Genomic DNA, 21,614 nt, shown 5'->3' with positions numbered 1-21,614 from the left:
TTACCAAAACTCAAAATGTGATATGTCAAATCTACTGCAAACCTGAGCATACATTAGACTTCCAACAGCCAATGCATATGAAACATTCCTCATCTCTTCCCGTTCAAGATCATTTTCGACTCCAATGTTATAATCTGATTATTGTAAATACACTTCATAATCCCGAGAAATTGTTGATAGATCTTTTGATCTTTATAGATCTTCTTAATGTTGCTTCACTACCTTGATGAGAAACTTGTTGTTCAATTGGTTCCTCAGCAACTTGATCTATCTCCAAGAATTTGTGAAACTCGAATAACTAGTTGTCTAATACGCTCTTGAACCAAAGGAGCATATGAATGACTATGGGTCTATCTTTTGATTTAGAAGGCTAAATTTCATTATGACTATTCTTAATTAAATCACTTTAATTAATCAAGTCATTTACAAGAAACTTTACATTCCCTGATTCCATAATTCTAGGTTCTAGTTTCTTCTCTTGTGGGTTATAAAATGTCACTCAGATGGACATTCCCAAAGGCATATATGTAATAAATTAGGTTTCTAACCTTTGAATAACTCAAAAGGTGTTCTTAAAAAAACATTGGTTAGAACTTGATTCACTATACACAGTTGTCTTAAGTGCTTAAATCTACAAGAATTTAGGAAGTTTTGCAAGACTCCTTATGCTTCTCACTATATCCGTTAAAGTTTGATTTCTTCTTTCTGCCATACCATTTTGATTCGAAGAACTAAACATAGTGTATGAGCAACAATCCAATGTTCTTGAAGAAAGTTCTCGAATGGACGAGGTGCTTGTCCACTCATAATGTATATAGCATTGTATTATCCACCTCTATCTGATCTCACAATCTTAATTTGCTTTCTACTCAAAAACTTTAAAAGCAAATAAAGTTCCATCCTTAGAACGAAGTAAGTAAAGATACATGTATCGTGAGTAATCATTTATTTATAAAGGTGACGAAGTATCTCAGATTACTCGCATACATATCTGGACAACAAATATTTGCATGAATAATTTCTAGTAAGTTTGAACTCCTTTTAGCATGTCTTTTGGACTTACTAGTTTATTTGCTCTTAATGTAATTTACACAAATTTCAAAATTAGTGAAATCTAAAGTATTAAGTACTCTATCATTTACTAATCGCTTCTCAATGGAGATATGTCCCAATCTCCGGTGCCATAACGTAGAGGAATTCTCATTCACAACACATCGCTTTAACCTAGTAGAAACATGCATTGAGCTATAAGCAGTGCAATTTTGAATTTAATGGAGTAAAGTCCATCACACAATTCACAAAAACCAACAACCTTCGATTTATTCAACAAAGTAAAACTATATTCCATAAAATTAAAGGAAACACCTAAAGGTGCAAATCGCAAAATGAAAATTAAGTTTTCATCAAAACTAGGAACACAAAAGACCTTTTCTAAACACAAAATAAAATCACTACTTAAAACCAAATTGCATGTCCAATGGCCTTCACATGTGAACTCATCTTCCTTCCTGAATAGATGCAATGTTGACTTCCCATCGGTCTCCTTAGGTTTTACATACCCTATATGGTATTACAAACATGGGTTGTAGTTCCAAAATCAATCCACCATGTGTTATGATTAATACTATTCATATTAAGATTCATAACAAACAAACAAAAATAATTACCTTTCTTCTCTAGCCAATTCTTAAACTCTGCACAATCCTTCTTCATTGTCCCTTCTTTTTACAAAAGAAACACTTGGACTCCTTCTTTAAACTGGCTTAGAAAACATATTTTCCTTCTTATTAACTTGATTCTTCTTATTCTTAAGAAAATTAATGAAGTTCACCATTTGACCTTCCTCCATTAGCATTTTTTCCTCTTCTTGAACATACATGGTCATTGATTCATTAATAAACCATTTATCCTTATGTGTGTTACAAGCAATTCTAAAAGGAGTATATTGATGAGGCAAAGTATACAAAATATAATGTACTAGAAGGGAATAAAAAATGATAACTTCTAAGGCCTTTAGTTGAGCCATAGTGTCCCTTATGCATATGATGTGATCACGTACTCCCTTAGTCTTATTGAGCTTTAAGGATGAAAAATACATGATAATAGTGTTGGTAAGAAATTTATCAAATGTAATGAATTTTTCATCAATAATCTTTAGTGAATCTCTCACATTGTGATGTTGATCAACAAAACCCCGAGTACAAGCAAAAATTTGCTCTTTATTAACATCATAGAGTGACAATTTAACCTCTACTACTTTTCATAAATATCAATAACATTTGGAGTGTTGGTCTTAGTAATAATAGTGATTCTATTTCTCTAATAGCATAATCAATATTCATCTAACCCGAATGGAAAAGAACTTTCTTCCTCCAAAACTTATAATTATCCCTTTTAGTTTAGGAATACCATAATGGATATCAGAGATATTCACATATTGAGAAACTATTAATTTTTAAAATACATGCTTATCAGCATAATTTGAGACTATAACAAACATCATGTTTTACCAATGCAAACATTTAATAATGAATGAATCTAGTGACATAAAACTTGCTTGTGGGCTAAAGTCTTGCTTAATTAGACTCATATAACCAAATGATAAAACTATTATATTTTATCGATGCAAACACATCTTAATGAATGAATCTAGTGACATAAAACTTGTTTGTGGGCTAAAGTCTTACATACTTAGACTCATACAACCAAATGATAAAACTATTATGTTTTACCGATGCAAACACATGTCTTAGTGAATGAATAGTAACATAAAACTTGTATGTGGGCTAAAGTCTTACTCTATTAGACTCATATAACTAAGTGATAAAATTGTTATGTTTTATCGATGCAAACATATCTTAATGAATGAATCTAGTGACATAAAGCTTGCTTGTGGGTTACTCAAATAGACTCATATAACCTAATGATAAAACTATTATGTTTTATTGATACATGACTTAATGAATGAATTGAGTGACATAAAACATGCATGTGGGTTAAAGTCTTACTTAATTAGACTCAAAACAAATCTCAGATTCCTCTGAGAGATTTTGGCAAAGCCTCTAAGGGTCGCAGTGCCGATGCTTTGAGACCTTTTGTACCCATAAGAACAACACCTAATAATGGGTTAGCGACACCTCCAATGCCAATAATATTAGGTTCGACATCAAACACAAAGAAAAGAAAAAATATTGTTCTAGCCAAGAAGTACTAAGACTGATTAGCCAAAAGCATTCAATGTAATGTGCCATTCTTCTCATCCTGAGTCCCCTTTTAACCACCTTTTCTTGCCTTCTCCCTTTCTTCTCTAGAGACTGCTTCCTTATGGCCCTTTACTCTCCATCCCTTCAACTCTTCAACATCACTTATCCTTATTAGCTATAAACAGTCTTAAATCTTACTTGAAACTTATTAACCTCAAACAAATAGAAATACTTATACCATATTAGTGATCAAATCAGCCATTGAACCTATCACCACACAACCCTTCAAGTCTTAGCTTTTAAAAAGCGTGAGACTTAGAAGTTTGACCCATATCCTATTAGTGATTAGATTGACCATTGGGCCTATCACAACACAACCCCCAAGTCTTAGCTTTTAAGAAGCACAAGACTTAGAAGTTTGGCCATATTTTATTAGTGATCAGGTCTGCCATCAAGCCTATCACCACAAACACAAATGAAGAATCCTAAAAGATAACTGCCACAAATTCAAAACAAGGCAAAAGTATTTAATTGTGCTCTAATACCAAATATAAAATCAATGCGAAAAAAACGAATAAGGACTCACCTTCGGTCATTACCACTACCATGAGAATCCTTTAATGTGATTTTTTGTTTCAAACCCTCACTTTCTAAACTTTGATGCAGTAGAAGAAAGCATATGTGGAATTTATAAAGCTCTCTTTCCTTCAGAGAGTAATTGAGTAATTATCATAATAAATTGTTGTCAATTATATGAGATTACAGTATCAAAATTTATACAACAATTATAAAATTGATTAACAAATGGACCACGTCTATAGAAATAATTGACCATGTGAATATCTTATATTATCCCACATATCACATATTTGGAAAATTTTCAACATTAATTATATATGAATATTTCTTTTGTATACTAGCTTACCCTATTGCATGTGTTGTTTTGCTTATATTTTTTTTGTATCTTTTGCAATGATCACTTAACTGTGTGAGCAAAAGAAAACATAGGTGATGGTGCTCCTCTGATGGAGAACAATAAAACTGTGAAATAGTGCTTAAGTTTCTTGTAGTTGTATAAATATCATAATTATTTTGAGAAACTCTTAAATATCTATAATCATATGTATGTGTTTTATATTATAGTAATAATAATTATTATTATATATATTGTTTTTATTATTATCAATTTTTAATATTTATTTAATAATTTTAAGCTATTAAATAGAATGTTACGTTTAACAATATTGATACTTATGGATAATGGAAAGTCATTCTTTATTTGTCTTATACTCTGGTTGTAATATATAAAATATTTTGACTTTCTTTAAACTTTTCAAAGCTAAGAGTATAATTAATAATTAATGGAATCTTGAACTTTATACATGACAGACATAAAATCAAAATTTGAATAAAAGCTGACAATTAAAAAGTAATAAAAAGAGATAAGAAATGTGTTAAGAGTGTGAATTAAGAACTAAACTACTTTAAAAGCTATGATATTTACAATTACCAATATATTTTCATTATACTCTTTAATTAAAAAATTATTTACTGATAAACTATTTTAAGTAATGCAAATGTGAAGAAGAAAGAATATTAAAAAGATCTTATTTTGGACAGGAATGAGTTTGGTGTGTTAAAATTGTCAAAAAATAATTTTTCAATATTGTGTGGATGGTATGAGATACTATAAAAGCAGCCGACACATGTACGTTGAACTATCTGCTGCTTCCGCGCAAATATTCACTTTAATTTCAAAAAATGGTCCAAACTAAATTATTCTTCATTCAAAAAAACTATAACATATTCTAAATTTTAAATATTCACTTTAATTTCAAAAAATGGTCCAAACTAAATTATTCTTCATTCCAATAAAACTATAACATATTTTCAATTTTAAAATTAGGTTCAGAACAGCTTAGGAGTTTGAGAGGCCTAAAGCAAATTTTAAAAATGATGTATTTTATTTAAAATTTACTTTTCAAATTTTTTGATGCAAAATTATTTATTAAATTGTCATAATTAATTTTATTTAACATTTCTTTCTCAATAGATAATCAGGTTAATACGTCTAATCTTTCTTGGGACATTCTTGATCTTAAATAAGTTTTTATTATCTATATCTTTGAGAAACTCCTCTCAACCTAAACAACTAACATTATAATTGTTAATATTATCTTAATCACTAACTACTTCTCTTTCTCTATTGTTGCTTTCACCTCTATCTATATTATTATTATCTTGTTCATTCAAGAAGCATTCACCTGTATTTTCTAATTCAATTTTCTTATCTATTTTTATAAATTTATTAATAGCTCCTTTTTGTAATGCAATTAATGTCTCAATTCTTATCTTCTTCTTTTTTTTGAATTTTTGAATAGACTGATACAAATTTTATAGTTGACATATCTATATATTTTTATATGAAATAAAAAATTATAATATATAAAATACTACTAAAGATAAGTATATAAAACGAATGTATTAAAACAATAAAACCTAGTTTTGGTTGTCAAGGAAGTAAACTAGATAGTAGATTTGTAGTATCTTAAAGTCTGAAACCTCTTTATCCTTCTCAAGTCTCAACTCTTTCATAAACCTGCATAGTTTATTTTAAGATTAATCATTAATAAAAAATAATTCAAAAAAATTATTGTTTTTCAATATAAGTGGGCAAGATATATGAAAAAAAAAAACTCTTGAAACCTGTAAATCGAAAAGTACAGAAAAATAAAACTGGGCAGAAACACATTTGTATTCTAATACAAATCTAAAACAAAATAAAAATAACAACAACACAAATAGATAGAAAAAACATACTAAATAGAAATGTGGATGAAAATATTGGTACACACAGACAACATGAGATTCAAGGAATGTAATATGCTAAAATCCTAAAAAATGAATTTTAGAAGAGAAGAAAGTAAGGAGAGACAATAGAAGTCACTAAGAGGTAAAAAAAGAAAATAGAATACAAATTGATTATAAGAGAATAAAAATATCACTAATCATTCTCCTTTTCGTAAACAAAATTATAATTTACTAAAAAAAGTTTTAACTCATTAATTATCAATTCAATACCAATAAAAGTTATTAGACAATAATAATTTAATTAAATTTTATTTTTATACATAAATTTATAATTAATTTAATAAAGCTATATTAGTAATAAAATATTTTTTTGGGCTTTTTTTTTTCTTAAACATAATTTTATAATTAATTTAATAGATGTATATAAGTATTGAAAAAAAATTTTGAGACCTTTTATCTTAAACATAATTTTATAATTAATTTAATAGAAAATTTTAGTAGTAAAATTTTTTTTTGAGACCTTATTTTGCTGGAGGCCTAAACCCTAACTCACTTTACCCTTGAACCAATCCTGATTAAGCTTAATTATAATTTTAGTTTTTTATTTTACAAAAATAAACAACTTCAAATTTTACAGTTTGCCTACAATTTTTAATTATTTATATTTTTATCTTTAACTTTTTATTATTCATAATTAACTGGAAGAGTTTGATGGTAATTAGTTGGTAAGTATTTTGAAAGAAAAATTATTGTCAAAGGAATAATTGATTGTCTGTGTTATGCATGTGTATCTGTGAAACAATAATAATTCCTAGCATGCACTAAGTATTTGCTAGTGATTTGTTTGGCTTAAAATACACGTTTTGTTTTTTGTTTTTGTTTTTTTTGGCTTACAATACAAGTCGTTAATTATCATTAAACATTTAATCTAAGGATAATTTACTTGTGAGTAAGTGGAACATTAGTTGTTATCCATTCATATACTCTATGTAAGGTAAATATGTTATTTTATAAAAGTGTCTTAAAATGCCTGATAACATGATATTTACTTAATTAATAGTGTAAATGCCTGATAACAATGCTTTTTACTTAATTAATGGTATGCTTATAGAATCAAAATTAATTTACGAATAAAAAAATAAAAATTATTGTGTATCCTTAATTAGAAAGATTTCTGTAACTACTACTCAAGTAATAGTGAAGCAGATCTTTACGCAAGCATTACTTAAACTTTTTTAGGTATTGTGGAAGTTCCCCAATTCGAAAATGTGTACTTTTTTTTTTCTTTTTGAAGGTAGATAATTTGTACTTGAAGTTATTAATATTACAAAAATATAAGCTTACAGATATGTATCAATCCATATATAATTATTTAGTGTTAGAAAACTTGTTGCAATTTATGATTTTTATTTTAAGGGGAAAAATAAAGGGTGTTGAGATGGATAAGAAAAGCACGTTGTCGACATAGAAAAAACGCGTATTACACAGTTACACATATCGAGCCAGTGGTATTTTGAGAAGTTATATGAAGCTAATTTGGATTTTCATTCTCTTGTAACTTATTTTGACTCTTTTTCAACTGTATATTTTTAAATTAACTCACGGATTAACAATATATAATATCATTTTAAGATCTTTTTTCTACTTTTTCTCTTATTTATTATAAGTACATAAAATATTTAAAAAATGAATACTAGTAAAAATATAATTTGTACATACCCGATCTATTATAAGGAATATAATTGATATATATAACAATTAAGGGTTAATAACTAGGGATGTCAAAAAAATTCGTACCCGCGGGTATCCACATATAAAACCCGCAACAAGTAGGAAACGAATATTAAAAATGGATACCCGCTACCCGTGGGTACGGATATTTTTGATACCCGCATGTTAACGGGGCGGGTACGGGTATCATAGTATCCGTACCCATGGATACCCGTACCCGCTAAACTTTAATTAACCCTCACACACATACACACACACACGCACGCACGCACGCGCACGCACGCACGCACGCACGCACGCGCACGCACGCACGTGCACACACACACACACACACGCAGGCACGCATGCACGCACGCGCGCGCGCGCACGCACACACGCACACACACACACACACACACACACACACACACATATATATATATATATATATATATATATATATATATATATATATATATATATATATATATATATATATATATTAGTTGGCTATTTTTTTTGTAAGTTGCACATCTTGTTTTCTATCTTGATTCTTCAAACTTTAAGTATTGGTATGTTGTCTTCTTCTAAGTACATCCCTTGACATTCTTCTCTTTCCTTTATTTGAAATTGGACATATACATGAAATCCTATATAGACAATGACGTTTATGGTATGCTTGTTGTCAAATGATGGAATCAAAATAAGAATACTTGACATGTGGCAATTGAGGTTTATTATTTGTTTATTTTGTTTATTTTTTAGGAATGAATTGGAGAAAATGGACTTTTTGATAAAAACACTAATTAAAAAATTTTCATTGTGTTGAAAGTCATTTTATAATTACTTTTATAATTATTTGTACTTGTATAGACTTTAGTTTATTTGAACTTTATTTAAAATTTATGACACAGATGTATTTTATTTCGTTTTATTTGAATTTATGATTAAATATTTATTTTTAAATAATTTTGTAAATATCCGTGGGTACCCGTGGATACCCGCGGATATGAAAAAAATAGGCGGGTACCCGCATAACGGATACCCAACGGATATGGGTACAGGTACGGGACGAATATTTATCCAGCGGGTAGGGTACGGGGGAGCTACTACCCGTACCCTACCCGCCTTGTTGACATCCTTATTAATAACTCATTTCATCTGTAAGGCTAAATTATTTTCTGCTCTTATTTTTAAGGGTTGCTCCTAATCAGTTGGGCCTAAAGGCTTGTCCATAGGGTGACAAGGCCCCTAAAGCAGCCAAGTCCCTCATTCTGCACCCACTTGCCAAGATCAGTGCTCTCGCTCTTCCCTTTTCTCTCCACAGAAGCTCTGCTAGGGTTTGGGTCTTACCCTTCTTTGTGTTAACTCAACCCCATTCTTCAATCCATGTGAGTTGATTCTCCACCGTACCTTTTTCATTCCCAGCTTTGTCATCATGATTCTAACTAGGGTTCACCACCCATTTTGAATCTATTCCACTGTTTTACAGATCGTGAATCTGCTCCGTGGTCGGTAGTACTCACTTGCTTGGGTGTCAGGATATTCTACTAGCTTTTTTCCAGGTAAGGGAAGCTAGGGTTTATGTATTTAAAGTTATTTTGTCGATTTTTGGTCTGTTTGTATGGTTGTGATGCTTGAATGATGTTGTTGGTCGAATAAAAATGTATGGTGTGTGACTATGTTTGATTGATGTGGCGCTACTCTTTTTCTGCATTGCACACTCTTCGTAAAATGAAGATTCCTACTACAGTAACCGTTGGATCGGGCTGAAATTTTAACAGCTGATTCTTAACACAAAATTCTTGACTTTGACCGGTTGGATCTTTAATCGGAGCTCTATAGTCAGAGCAGTTTTTATCGCAAGGTCACTGTAGTTTGGTTGTTGACAACACTGCACACTTTTTATAAAATGAAAGTTACTACTTCGTTAATCGTTGGATCGAGCTGATATTTTAACAGCTAATTCTTAACACATATTTTTTGACTTTGACCGGTCCGATCTTAAATCAGAGCTATGTAGTGACAGCAGTTTGTATCGCAAGATCACTGTAGTTTGGTTGTTGACAACATTGACCTTTGTTGCTTGTTTGGTGTACAACCTTCTTTATAGTTCTTAAATTAAGTTGGTTCTTGTTTCATTTGGTTCTTGATTCAATCATATTTAATTTGAATATAAATACAAAAATTTTCTGAGCTTTACACATGCTGCGGTTTTATTTCTAAAATCCCAAAATTGTTTGCATAATGTGATGTTAAGTTGGATTGCTATGTTAAAGCATGAGATGAGTGAATATGCATGAGTAAAGATGGTTTATGGGCGGTGAATGATGAGTTTGGCTTGATCTTGGTATGGAATATACATGAATGGTTGGTTATATATGTGGTCATGAATTTGGTATGAATGAGAAAATATATAGTCTACGATGAATGAGTTTAACATGATTTGGATATGCTACATGTATGGCTGGTTCCATGGTTTGAGAATGATGAGTTGGTATGGATTTGACATGGAATATGAGTGAGGGTTGGTTATAAAGGTTGACATAATATATATACATGCATGATAAATATTACTTGGTTGTTTGAATATGTTTGGTCTGTGGTCAGTGCGTAATTCCTCGAAATCTCTAGGTGAGATTTCAGGATCGTGCTTCAATGGTCGGGACGTAATTCCATGGCCCCTATTAGTGGTGTCCATGGTGGTGCCCCATCTATATAGTCTGGTAAAGATTCAAGGTAAGGTTGCATCCTAACACTTTAAGGAGTCAGTTAGTCTCACTTAGAGCGGACTGACTCTTGTGGTGAGAGTAGCAGGAGACCTAAAACTCATTAAGGGGTAACCTTGTGTGTGGGGCATTGAAACATTGTAACACTTGTAACACTTAGCTCGAGGGTGAACAGCTCGGGGGTGAGCAGAGATATCCACCACAAGTGCAAGCATTCGCTGAATCCGACTAGATTATATGTATCTGGATGAGTCGAGTCGGAGTCTAGTGTATTGCTTGAAAAGTCATAACATGATTGGATGATATATGTACTACTTGGATTGTGTAATAGCATGTGATCGCTTGATGTATGGTTTCTACTATAACTTACCCTGTTTGTTTGTTTGATTGTCTTGTATGTGGTTCTTCTTCTTTTGCGATGATCATCAACTTATTGATGTGAGCATATGCGAGAGGCACTCGAGGTCAATCGGGAAGAGATGATTCTGCTGCATAGTCTGCTTGGGTTGGACATCATGTTTTCTTTGGGCTTTTCGTTAGGGCTATGACCAACATATTGCTTTACTCTTTAAGACTTTATCATCTACTGTTAGTCTTTGGTTCTTGTATTTTGTTATATTATGGCATCATGGTGTGCCTCGAATATTGTAAGGAGTAAGGTTTAAGCTCCTGGACCGCATTTCTATATTATTCAGTGTGATGCTTCCTTTAATTAGGGTTATCAATTAAATGGGACATTACACTTATAACTACAAAAATTTTACTTTTTAATTCCTACTCTAAAATCATATGATTCATCCGTGTTATTAATAACTTCAAATCTGGTTTGGTTCTATCATTAAACAAATGACGTTGTTAAGGAATGTTATGTATATTGTGTTTTAACATTTTAGTTATTATATTTTCACTTATATCAAGAATGTAAAAATTAGTAGGGAAAATCAATTCACCAACCAGAACTAAGATATTCTCAATGAAACCTATAAGGTGGGCAATACTTCTATTTACCAATTGAATTACCACACCCGTAGGTTGTAAGGGTCCATGAGACAAGAATTAAAGATAGAAATAAGCATCACATTAATGGAAGCACCTAATTCAAGCATGACATTCTCAAACTTATTATTACCAATAATGCAAGGAACACAAAATGTACCTAGGTCTTTACATTTCTTAGGAATATGAGGAACACATTTACCTATCAGTGCAAATACATTTCGCCCCATGCTAATCCTCTCATTGCCTTTTAGCTTCCTCTTATGCGTGAATAAATCCTTGAGGAATTTGGCATATCTTCGAATTTTTTTGATGGCATCAAGTAGAGGTATGTTCACCTCTGCTTTCCTAAAGGTATCCAAGATCTATTTATCAACCTCTTCCTTCTTCTTTTTTTTGCTTGGGATGGCTTTCGGTAAGAGTGGAAAGACTAGTTGCATGTTCATGGCACTTCCTTTTGCGTGTAGCAAGGTCAACTGCCTTCTTAGAAGTAGGCTGAAGTGTAGACTCAAGTGCTGCAACTTCAAGTTGCTTCCCAGACCCAATATGATGTCACTCATAACTCTTTGATTTTCCATGTTTTGTAAAGGCAACTTCTCTAGATTTTGTGCATGTGCTTGATTTAGCTGAGTAGCCATCTGCCCAATTTGATTAATTAAACTCTGAATTTAGGCCCTAGTCTCTACTTGGAATGTCATATTTTGAATAGTCGTCAACCTCTTCAACTCCTCTAATGAAGAAGAAGATGAAGGTGCAACAAGAGCTGGTGTAGGTCTAAGTGTAGGTGGAGTAGGGGCAACTTGTGCATGTGCAAGTCTTTATTGTTGTTAAGGAGGTGGCTGCACATTTTGAACCTTTTGATTTTGCTATTGTTGCTGCTGCTGGTTATCGCATCTCATATTGGGTGATTACTCCAACTAGGAGTGTACCTATTTGTGGACAAATCATGGTTTTGCTATTGTAGGGACTTGTTGTTGAAAATTTTTGTTGTGAAGGCTTGAGGAGTATCAGAAGCTGCAGAAGTTGTAGCCTGTTGTAAGGCTGGTCAAGAATTTGTGAAATGATCAACTAAAGTTCAAATGACACAAACTTTTGGAAGTGCAACTTTCTGATTTGCAACAAGTTGGTTTACCAATGTGGTGAAAGCATCAATCTTAGTTTCCAACTTCTTTGTGTGCTTGACTGCTTGTACATTATGAACTCCTCTAACAATAGTGGCATCACATATTGCGCCAAATTGCCTAGCTATTGATGGGGTCATATCACCAAGATCACCACCACTTGTAACGTCAATCATGCTTTAGTCCATATGGTGCAAGCCTTCATAAAAATATTGAAGAAGCAACTGGTCAGACATCTGGTGGTGGGGGCAATGGACCATACATTCTTGAACCTCTCTCTCAATATTCATAAAGGCTCTCCCCAGATTGTTGCTTGATGCCAAAGATACCCTTCCTTATGGCTGTGATCCTGGAAGCAAGGAAGAAGTTGGCCAAGAACATTCTCCTCAAGTCATCCCAACTCGTGATGGACCTGGGTACAAGGTAGTACAACCAATCTTTTGCCTTATCCTCTAAAAATGAGGAAAAGCCTTTAAGTGTACATGATCTTCTTGGACATTAGTGGGCTTCATGGTAGAACACACAATATGGAACTACTTCAAGGGTTTGTGAGGGTTGTCACCTACAAGTCCATGAAACTTTGGCAACAAATGTTTCAATCCAATTTTAAGAACATATGACACTTCCTCGTTAGAATACTAGATGTACAAGTTATCATAAGTGAACTTAGGTGCAGTCAGCTCACTAAGTGTCCTATCACGAGGTGGAGGTTGAGCCATGTTATCAATATAAAAAACTGAATGTATAGGATGCAAAGAATGATATATTCAAGAGTTTCATGAGTATCAGTAGTATCAGATAAAGTCACAGAATATTTAGAATGTAAATATTAATTCCTATTATGCCTAACTCCTATATGGAAGGTCATATCAATTTCAAGGTCAAATTGTTGTAAGTCACTTGGATTCCCCCTAGTCATGTGCCAAAATACATTAATTATAGAAATATCAACATAACAAAGGGTGAAACTACAAGTATACTCAAACTAACTCCAAATGACTTGAAAATTGGTAGGATGGTCCCTTTAATCATGAAACAACACCACAAAAACAAAAGTCCCAAAACTCAAAGTTTAACTATTTTAAATAGTTTTTAAAAGTGCAAAAATGAAGAAAAATCACAAAAAAATTGACACTTTCTAGAAAATCTAAATTTGATAACCCTCGAAGTGGGCTACAACAAGCTTGGAAATCAAATTCTACCCCAAATCAATCTATAATAATAGTGATTATGATAACCAAAGCGAAGTTATGGTCCTATGCAGTTTGGCTAAAATTCAGTTAAATTTTTTTTTGTATCTTTCAAACCACACCATAGCAATTGCTCCAACTATTTTTCCAATCAAGTTTAGGGTGTTAGAAGTTGGGAGAACAAATTTGAAGACCAAATGACCATTGTAGCTACTAGAACAAAATTCCACAAATGAAATGCTAGAATATGACACTATTTACTACTAGAAATTACACTATTCATGCGCCGCAATATTATTCACTCTACTACACAAACCACACACACACTACACAAAACATACAAAATGACTATCACAATTGGCATATGACATATACCACACAAAACAACACATGACACAAAATAATTCAACACTTAAATTAACTTTGACGACAATATTAGTCCCTAGCAACGACGCCAAATTTGATCGAGGTCGTACCCAAATAATTTAAATGTAGTACTCAGGAAGTGATCCTAAGGTAGTCTCCCAATGACTAATATTATCATTCAAAAGATCTAAACACGACACAAAACGGGGGAGGGGGTTGGTAGATTTATAACACACCTAAACAAATTCAAAACGTAAGACAAATTCAATGAACAATGGTTAAAACATATTAATTCCTTGATTCCAATGAAAATCCACCAATGACAGGTCATGAAATTAATTATTCGACCCACTTTACTCTCATGAAACCTGAAATTAACCAACTAAATCAAGATTAACACAAGTTCAATATGCATTTAAGCAAAGCATACATCATTCAACTTCTCACATACAAATTAAGCAACTAGACACAACCCACACCCATTAAACCAGAGCAAGGTGTTGATAAAAGTGCAAAAATAGAAATATAAAATCATGATTAAGTATCACTAAATTTCGTGTTCATTCCAATAAGCACAGATTGAAGAAGATGAAGAGCAAACTCAAACAAAAAGGCATTACAAAACAACAACCTCAATGTCTTATTTATTTTCTTCAAGGAATCAATACAAAAAGTTTAGCAAGCCATGGAAATGAAGTTACAAAAAAAAAGGAAAATGAAAATGCATCACCATAGTGAAGATAAGATACTAAACTAGTAAACAAAAGTACAAAAACACAATTCCTATGAGCTCCAATGTGAAGAAAACGTGAAAATAGAGTATCTCCTTCAATTGGTCTTCAATGGTGCTCCAAAAATGTGAAAACAACAACTGGAATGGAATGGAAGGGTTCGGCTCCTAAAACCCTAGGAAAAATCTCTTGGTCACAATTGATGTGGCACTTCTATCTTCAACCTAGGATTAATGTCCAAGCCCAAAAATGCTTCATAACAAAACCTAAAACTAATTAAGAAATGAAAACTAGACCAAGTAAATTCAAATTAAATAAAATTTAAATGACTGGCCCAATGAAGCCTAATAAATGAAAATGCACTAATAGTGGACAATTAAGCACTAACATTCCTTTAGATGGGTACAAGAAGGTATGAACATAGGGGGAAATAATGGCTCATCACCGAATATTTCTGCTCTCCCTCCTATAAATGGAGACCTCTACACCATGTGATAAATGTCTAAAATACATTAAATTTTCATTTAAATTTGACACTTATCATGCTTTAAGTGGTCATATTTTGTAAGTAAACAATCCTTTTTTACTTATAGTTATAGAATGAGTACTAATAAGAAGAAGAAAAAAAGAATTTGATGATTTTTTTTATAATTTTGCAGCAATTTCTCAATGATGTAGTTGAGCCCCAAAATTTGCAGCAGAGCTCCATAATGTGATTAAGGAAAGATCCAAAATGTGACTTTTGGAGCTAAGCCACAAGAAAATAGTGCTCAACACTTAAGGTGGTGCATGATTGGGCCACAAGAGAATGATGCTCAACAATTAAGGTGATGCATAATTGAGCCACAAGAGAATGGTGCTCAACACTTAAGTTGATGCATGGTTGAGCTACAAAGAAATGATGCTCAGCTACAAAAGTGGCAAACACGGAAGAAAACCCTTAAGAGAAAGAAACCTTCGTGGTTGAGCACCACAAGTTGGGCTAAGCACCGCCAAAAAATTTCTATAAATAAAGACCTCAAATCCTTGAGTGGAGAATTAGAAATGTAGCAGTAGAGTAAAGAAGAGTTTATGAGGCACGAGGAGAGAGATAATCTTATTGTAACTTCTATTTCTAGACGTTGCTAAAGTTGTATGGTAATATTTTATGAGTAGCTAAACTCTCGCGTGTCTAGGTGATGTGAATCTCATTTCACAAGGGTTGACTTAGGATCTTTAGGGTTAGAACCAATTATGACCACGAGATATATTTTTTTTGGCAGAATTGGGTATTCTTTTTAAAAATTGGGTAAAGAAGAAAGAAATAAGAGGTGAATCTAAAAGTGGAAGGAAAGAATCACTCTTTCCAAAGGAGGCAACACACAAAAGATGGAAAAATCCTTTGATACAACCAAGGGTTCTTGAATCACTCAAGAAATAGGAGAATCACTCTCACGATTAGATAGAAAATAGAATTTCTGAACAAAACTTAACTTGATTTTATTGATAAACAATGGTTCAACTTATATAGGAGCTTTAACCATTAGAATTACAAAAGACCCATTAATTGCCATTATATTCCACTAGTGCTAATAATAATCCGCTCAAGCTAATAATGGTCCACTACTTAATGGTTGATTGTAACTGAAATTGTGGCAGCCAAAAGTCATCCAAAAGTATTCAGGAAGGTCCTCTTAGTCTTCCAAAGGCTGGTTCTTAAGATGTCAAATGGGCCCTTATTACAACTTGAAATTAAAGCAAAATTAGAATCTATTAATTGGTTAACCCAAAACATAATTTTGTCAGCCAATTTTACAAAGCATTGGACCCTTATTTAAATAAAAGAAACTGCATCAATGTAGTGCATTAGTCCCCTTCCATTTGGGCCACAATGCAATTTACAACTTTTGTCTTTTCTCTTTCAAACTTGGGCTTGTATTCAAATAATATTGACAACACTTGTTGTAGAGCTTCTTTTGCTTTCCTTGCTCTAGACCTTGTCAAAGGTCCTCCAAGTTCTTCAAGCGGATCCTTGTCCTTGCTCATTGTCACATCTCCATCACTAGGTTTGATGTAATCAATTTTAATTCTCTATAGTCTTTCTTCTTGGGTATTTATCTATGCTTTCATTCAATAGTTTATGGTTTGATTTATGTTTAATGATGAATTGATAACTCATTTTATTTTACTGGTTTAGATTGAGTTGGAAGATTAGTCTTAACTTGTGTGTATGAATTGAAAAGTGATCCTATTTCATTGCTTTGGATTGAGTTGGAAGACTGATCTAAATTTGAGGTCGAATCAAACCATCACACTCTTGATAGAGGCTTCCATAAGATCTAAATGATGTGTTGGATGAAAGAGTCTTGCAGAATAAAGCAAGGATTCATTCAACCAGGAGTGGAGAAATCATACTAGGTTTGAAGTCCTTAGGTTCTAGACTACAGAAATAGGCCTGGATCTACATAGAAAGAGTGCTCCCAGGACATTGAATGATTTGCATGTTAAGTAGACAAGATAATAGCGATGTAGTAGAAAAAAGATGAGATGAAATCTAATCACAGCCTCTACTATACTCAATCTATATAATTACTACTATCTATATTTACATGTACTCTATCAAAATCCAAAAAACCCAATTAAAACTAACTATCAATATACTTTCTAAATCCCTATGGATATTGTAAGACCCGTGAAATTTAATTAATTAAATAAATAATTAATTAATAAGTGCGGGTGGGAGAATTAATTATGACATTAAATTAGGAGTGGAATGACGTGGCAAAGTGCTAGCTCATGTGGTTGAGAGTACTTTGGTTTGTGTGAGAGGACTTGGGTTTAAGTCCTATGTATGCCATTTTGTGTTATCTTTCCTTGTTATTTTAATATAGCATAATCATGTTGGGAAATAGTATGATAATTGAATTAGGATTGTTAGCATGGAATATGAATTGGCATGATGGTTTGATAATGATTTAGCAATGGCATGGTTATGTGTTCAAGTCTTGGAGAACTTACATTAAACTTTATTTTTGGTGTTTTTGGATTTGGGTTGAAAGGAAACCCTAGTAGTATGGCAGTTGAGGGGTGGCTGGAAAATAGCCATAATGAGTTGGTAAATGACATTAAACACCACTTAATAAGTAAATTTTCGTCCTAAAGCATTTGGCTAGTTTTAGGGCATACTTTAAAAGGTAAAAGTGAGGTAAAGGGAAAGGTTTTGGCAAGCTGGAAAATATACCTAAAGAGAGATCGAAAATCAGAGAGTGGGAGAGGTTTTGGTGTGATTTTTGGGGCTGAATTGAGAGAAGGCTAAGTAGCCAATTGGTGAAGGGAGGACATTTAATCGTCAAGCTTTAAACAGAGAACAACCAGGTTAGGGGAGCTGGAACCTCGTAATTTTGTTTTATTGTATAAGTGCATGAATTGTATGATGATTATGTGTACTGGAATCGTCTGAATTGTGTGAGAATGTTCAGTTCTGGAATTTTTCCAGAAACCGCCTGGCGGGTCATGACTGACCGCCAAGCGACTCATATCTTTTGTGTGTGTTCTTGGTTCTGGACGAAGAACCGCCTGGCGATACACTCCCAACCGCCAGGCGACACGTGATTAATGCCTCAGTTTATGCAATTTTGTTTCGACTGCCTGGCGGTGATGAATTTCCGCCAGGCGACACGAACCAGTTTAGCTTGATTTTCATGATTTGGGACGCTGGAGAGGTTCTGGGCATGGGAAAAGAATGGTTATTAAAGGGTTGTCTGTTGGTTGAATTGTCATCGAATTTCATGGTATGAGTAGCTTACGTGAATGAAACAGTGTTTTGAATGGGTTTAGTGGAGAATTTTGATACTCATCGAATTAGGGTTGTTCTTGTAAGGGAAAACTTTGAGTGGAATAAGTGAGAGAGGGATATAGGGACGGGATTCGCAATCAATGGAGTTGATGAATTGTGGGAAAATCGGAAGTTGGTGCAAGATCCAAAGTTCGCATAACTTTGAAAATAGGGGAGTTCCTGGAGAATGCAGGAATCGCCTGACGGTTCGTAGGTGGCCGCCAGGCGCCGTATCAGTGGGGTGAGACGAGTGTGTTGATGGAGTGGGAAAGTTGGGTGCAGTCAGAAGTATATAATAGCATGATGAAAGTTGAGTGAAAGTGGTCTAAAACCAGAAACAGTGGTTAAAAGATTATACCGACTAGTGTGTGTGGCATAGAAAGGATAAAGACTAAAGTAATTGAAAATGATATTGATGGCTGGACAGTTAATATTACAGTATGAGGAACAAAGTGGTATAGGGTGGTGAGATGTGTATTAGATACTTCAGCACAGGTCTGTGTGCAAGTTATTGAGCAAAAATTTGGGTGGCTAGATGTGGAATTGATTAAATATTGAGATATAGAGGATTTTATGAAAGACTCTGCTATATCAGTATCCTAGTATCTGGACTGTGACGAGAATCTTACAACAATAGTAAATTGACTTGGCGTAAATGCAAGGATAGGCATTCGGGAATACTAATATGGTAAAACTAAGAAAGCTTGAATTGGAAATTGTATGAGTAGTGATAGGGTAGGGATTTTTACTCAATAAAGGAATGATTATTAGGTTTCACGATTGTTGGTGACCATAAAAGTTATAGGATATTAGAAACGTAACCAATGGTGTAGATGGGGGAAGTGATGCCAGACTAGAGCAGGAACTGGTGACGCGCGACACTGTCATGGCGCCTGGCTGTGAAACTGGAATCGCCAGGCGATGGCATGGATCCAGTGGGGTCATGGACTGGGTGGTGCCTGGCGGATGGATAGGTTCCGCCAAGCGGCGGTGACACGAACAGTGGCTCCTGGAACAGCATCCGCCTGACGGTGTAGACTGTCCTGCCAAGCGGTGATTACAGACTTTGTGAACTTTGAGGCGCTTGGCGCCTGGCGGTACGTGTCCCCCGCCAGGCGGTCTGGAAGCGGATGGCGCCTAGCGGTACGTGTCCCCCGCTAGGCGATTTGGCTGCTGTAAGTCCTAATTATTGGACTTTGTAGGGTGTTCTACAAGGCTTTTGGTGGTGCTTTAAAGGTAAGATTGCTGGGTTCCTTGAGTTGAGCTCGGAACGTATCCCTTGAGTTGAGCTCGGGATAGGGGTTAAGCACGTACATTCCTCAAGTTGAGCTCGGAATGGCATCCCTCGAGTTGAGCTCGGGATGGCGGATGAACACGAGGAACCCTTGAGTTGAGCTTGGGTTGGCGAGTGTTGCCGGTGTGAGTGTGTTGGTTGTGGCCAGTACGGATGGGTCCAGTTAGACTTCTCTCCTCAATTGTTGGCTGATGAGTTTGGTAGTCTTGGGACATTACGGACTATGTTCGTAATTGGGAACTCCACCTGGCGTTACGGTGTATGATCCGTGGCATTGGTTCCCGCACGTGCTCTATCGGTTGTGGCCGATAGGTTTGGCAGCAAATTACCTTGAGGTAATCACTAGAAGAGGTAGAACCCGAATGGTCTGGTTGTGGCCAGACGTTAGAGAATTGATTAAGAAATGGTACCTTGATACTTGTGGAGTTTACATTTGTTTATTTGGGTATTTGATATTTGTTATGATACATGTTGTTTTCATAAGCTCACCCTATCTGCTTGTGTTTGGCGATGATAGTGTATGCGGTACACGGGAGCAGATAATGTTGATGCAGGTGGAGCCGGTGAGGCTTAGTCGCGGAGTGGTGTTCTACTGGGGAAACTTCTTATATTTCCTTTAGTTGCTTTTGTAAACTGTTGTAAACCTTGATGGGTGAAATTATAACATTGTTATTTTGGTTTTTGTAGTAGATGTTTATAAACTTTATTCGATCATTTAATAAATTTTAAATTTCCCTCGTTTTTGGGAAATGAGGTTATTCATAAATGCGGCAGTATTATATTTTTATTTGTTTTTTATATTTAAATCAGTAATATCCTGACGGGATGTTACAAATATGACACTTGTTGATATTACTACGCACTAGTGCACTTGCTAGATAATGGTTGTTCAAAAACAATCATCACCATGTAAAAAATACTTTTGACCATTGTAATGAATTTTTGTCAAGATTACTCCAGAGCCTTCTTCTTGAGAGTCACTTGCTAGATCCTCTTTTAGGAATCTCCTCTAGCCTTTTTCCTCTAAGATTGGCCCAACCTTCTTAGAGTTTCTTCCACCATCGAGCCACTTTGATCCAGTTTGCTTCTACTACACTTCCCTTGACCTTCAATCTTCCATCAACCATGCACTTAAAGCTCATCATTATAATATACCATATGATTTATAAATTATCTCATATTAAAAGAAGTTTTCATCATCCTAACCAATCAATCATATATAACAGGAATTAAATCGCTAACATTACACATGCTCACTGATAACTTTGTTGTTGACACGATTAAGTTAATACTACTTATCTATAACATTTTTGGCATTGTTAAGAAAGTAGGCAACAAAATAGAAAGGATAAAGTAACCCAAAGTTGTCTCCTAACAAGCACATAATTGATTACTAAAACATTAGTTATTATAAAAACTATACAAGGGGATTGTCAAATAAAAAAAATTGGTAAAAGATAAACAAATATAAACAATGATAAAGAAAATTGGTTGATTCTATTGCTTTCAAAATAGATTCTACATTGGTTATCTAAGGATTATCGTTCAATTAATTAATGTCTTAGATTTTCAAATTAATCAATATAAATTCTCAATTAATTTATTAGCGTTCTGCACTTGTCATACCATCTACTTCTCCCTTGGAGTTG

General features: G+C 33.8%; 1 pseudogene; it reads right to left on the bottom strand.

Moving 5' to 3' along the window:
- Positions 1 to 12,746, bottom strand: LOC146883573 (uncharacterized; annotated as a pseudogene).
- Between the last annotated feature and the right edge of the window lie 8,868 nt (positions 12,747 to 21,614).

The sequence above is a fragment of the Vigna unguiculata genome, chromosome 9 (genome assembly GCF_037176805.1).
Source record: "Vigna unguiculata cultivar grain cowpea cultivar isolate G323 ecotype 2 chromosome 9, ASM3717680v1, whole genome shotgun sequence".
In the NCBI taxonomy this organism is placed as follows: Eukaryota; Viridiplantae; Streptophyta; class Magnoliopsida; order Fabales; family Fabaceae; genus Vigna; species Vigna unguiculata.
Note: the sequence above shows the minus strand (reverse complement) of the source record. Positions and strands in the feature narration are given on the sequence as shown.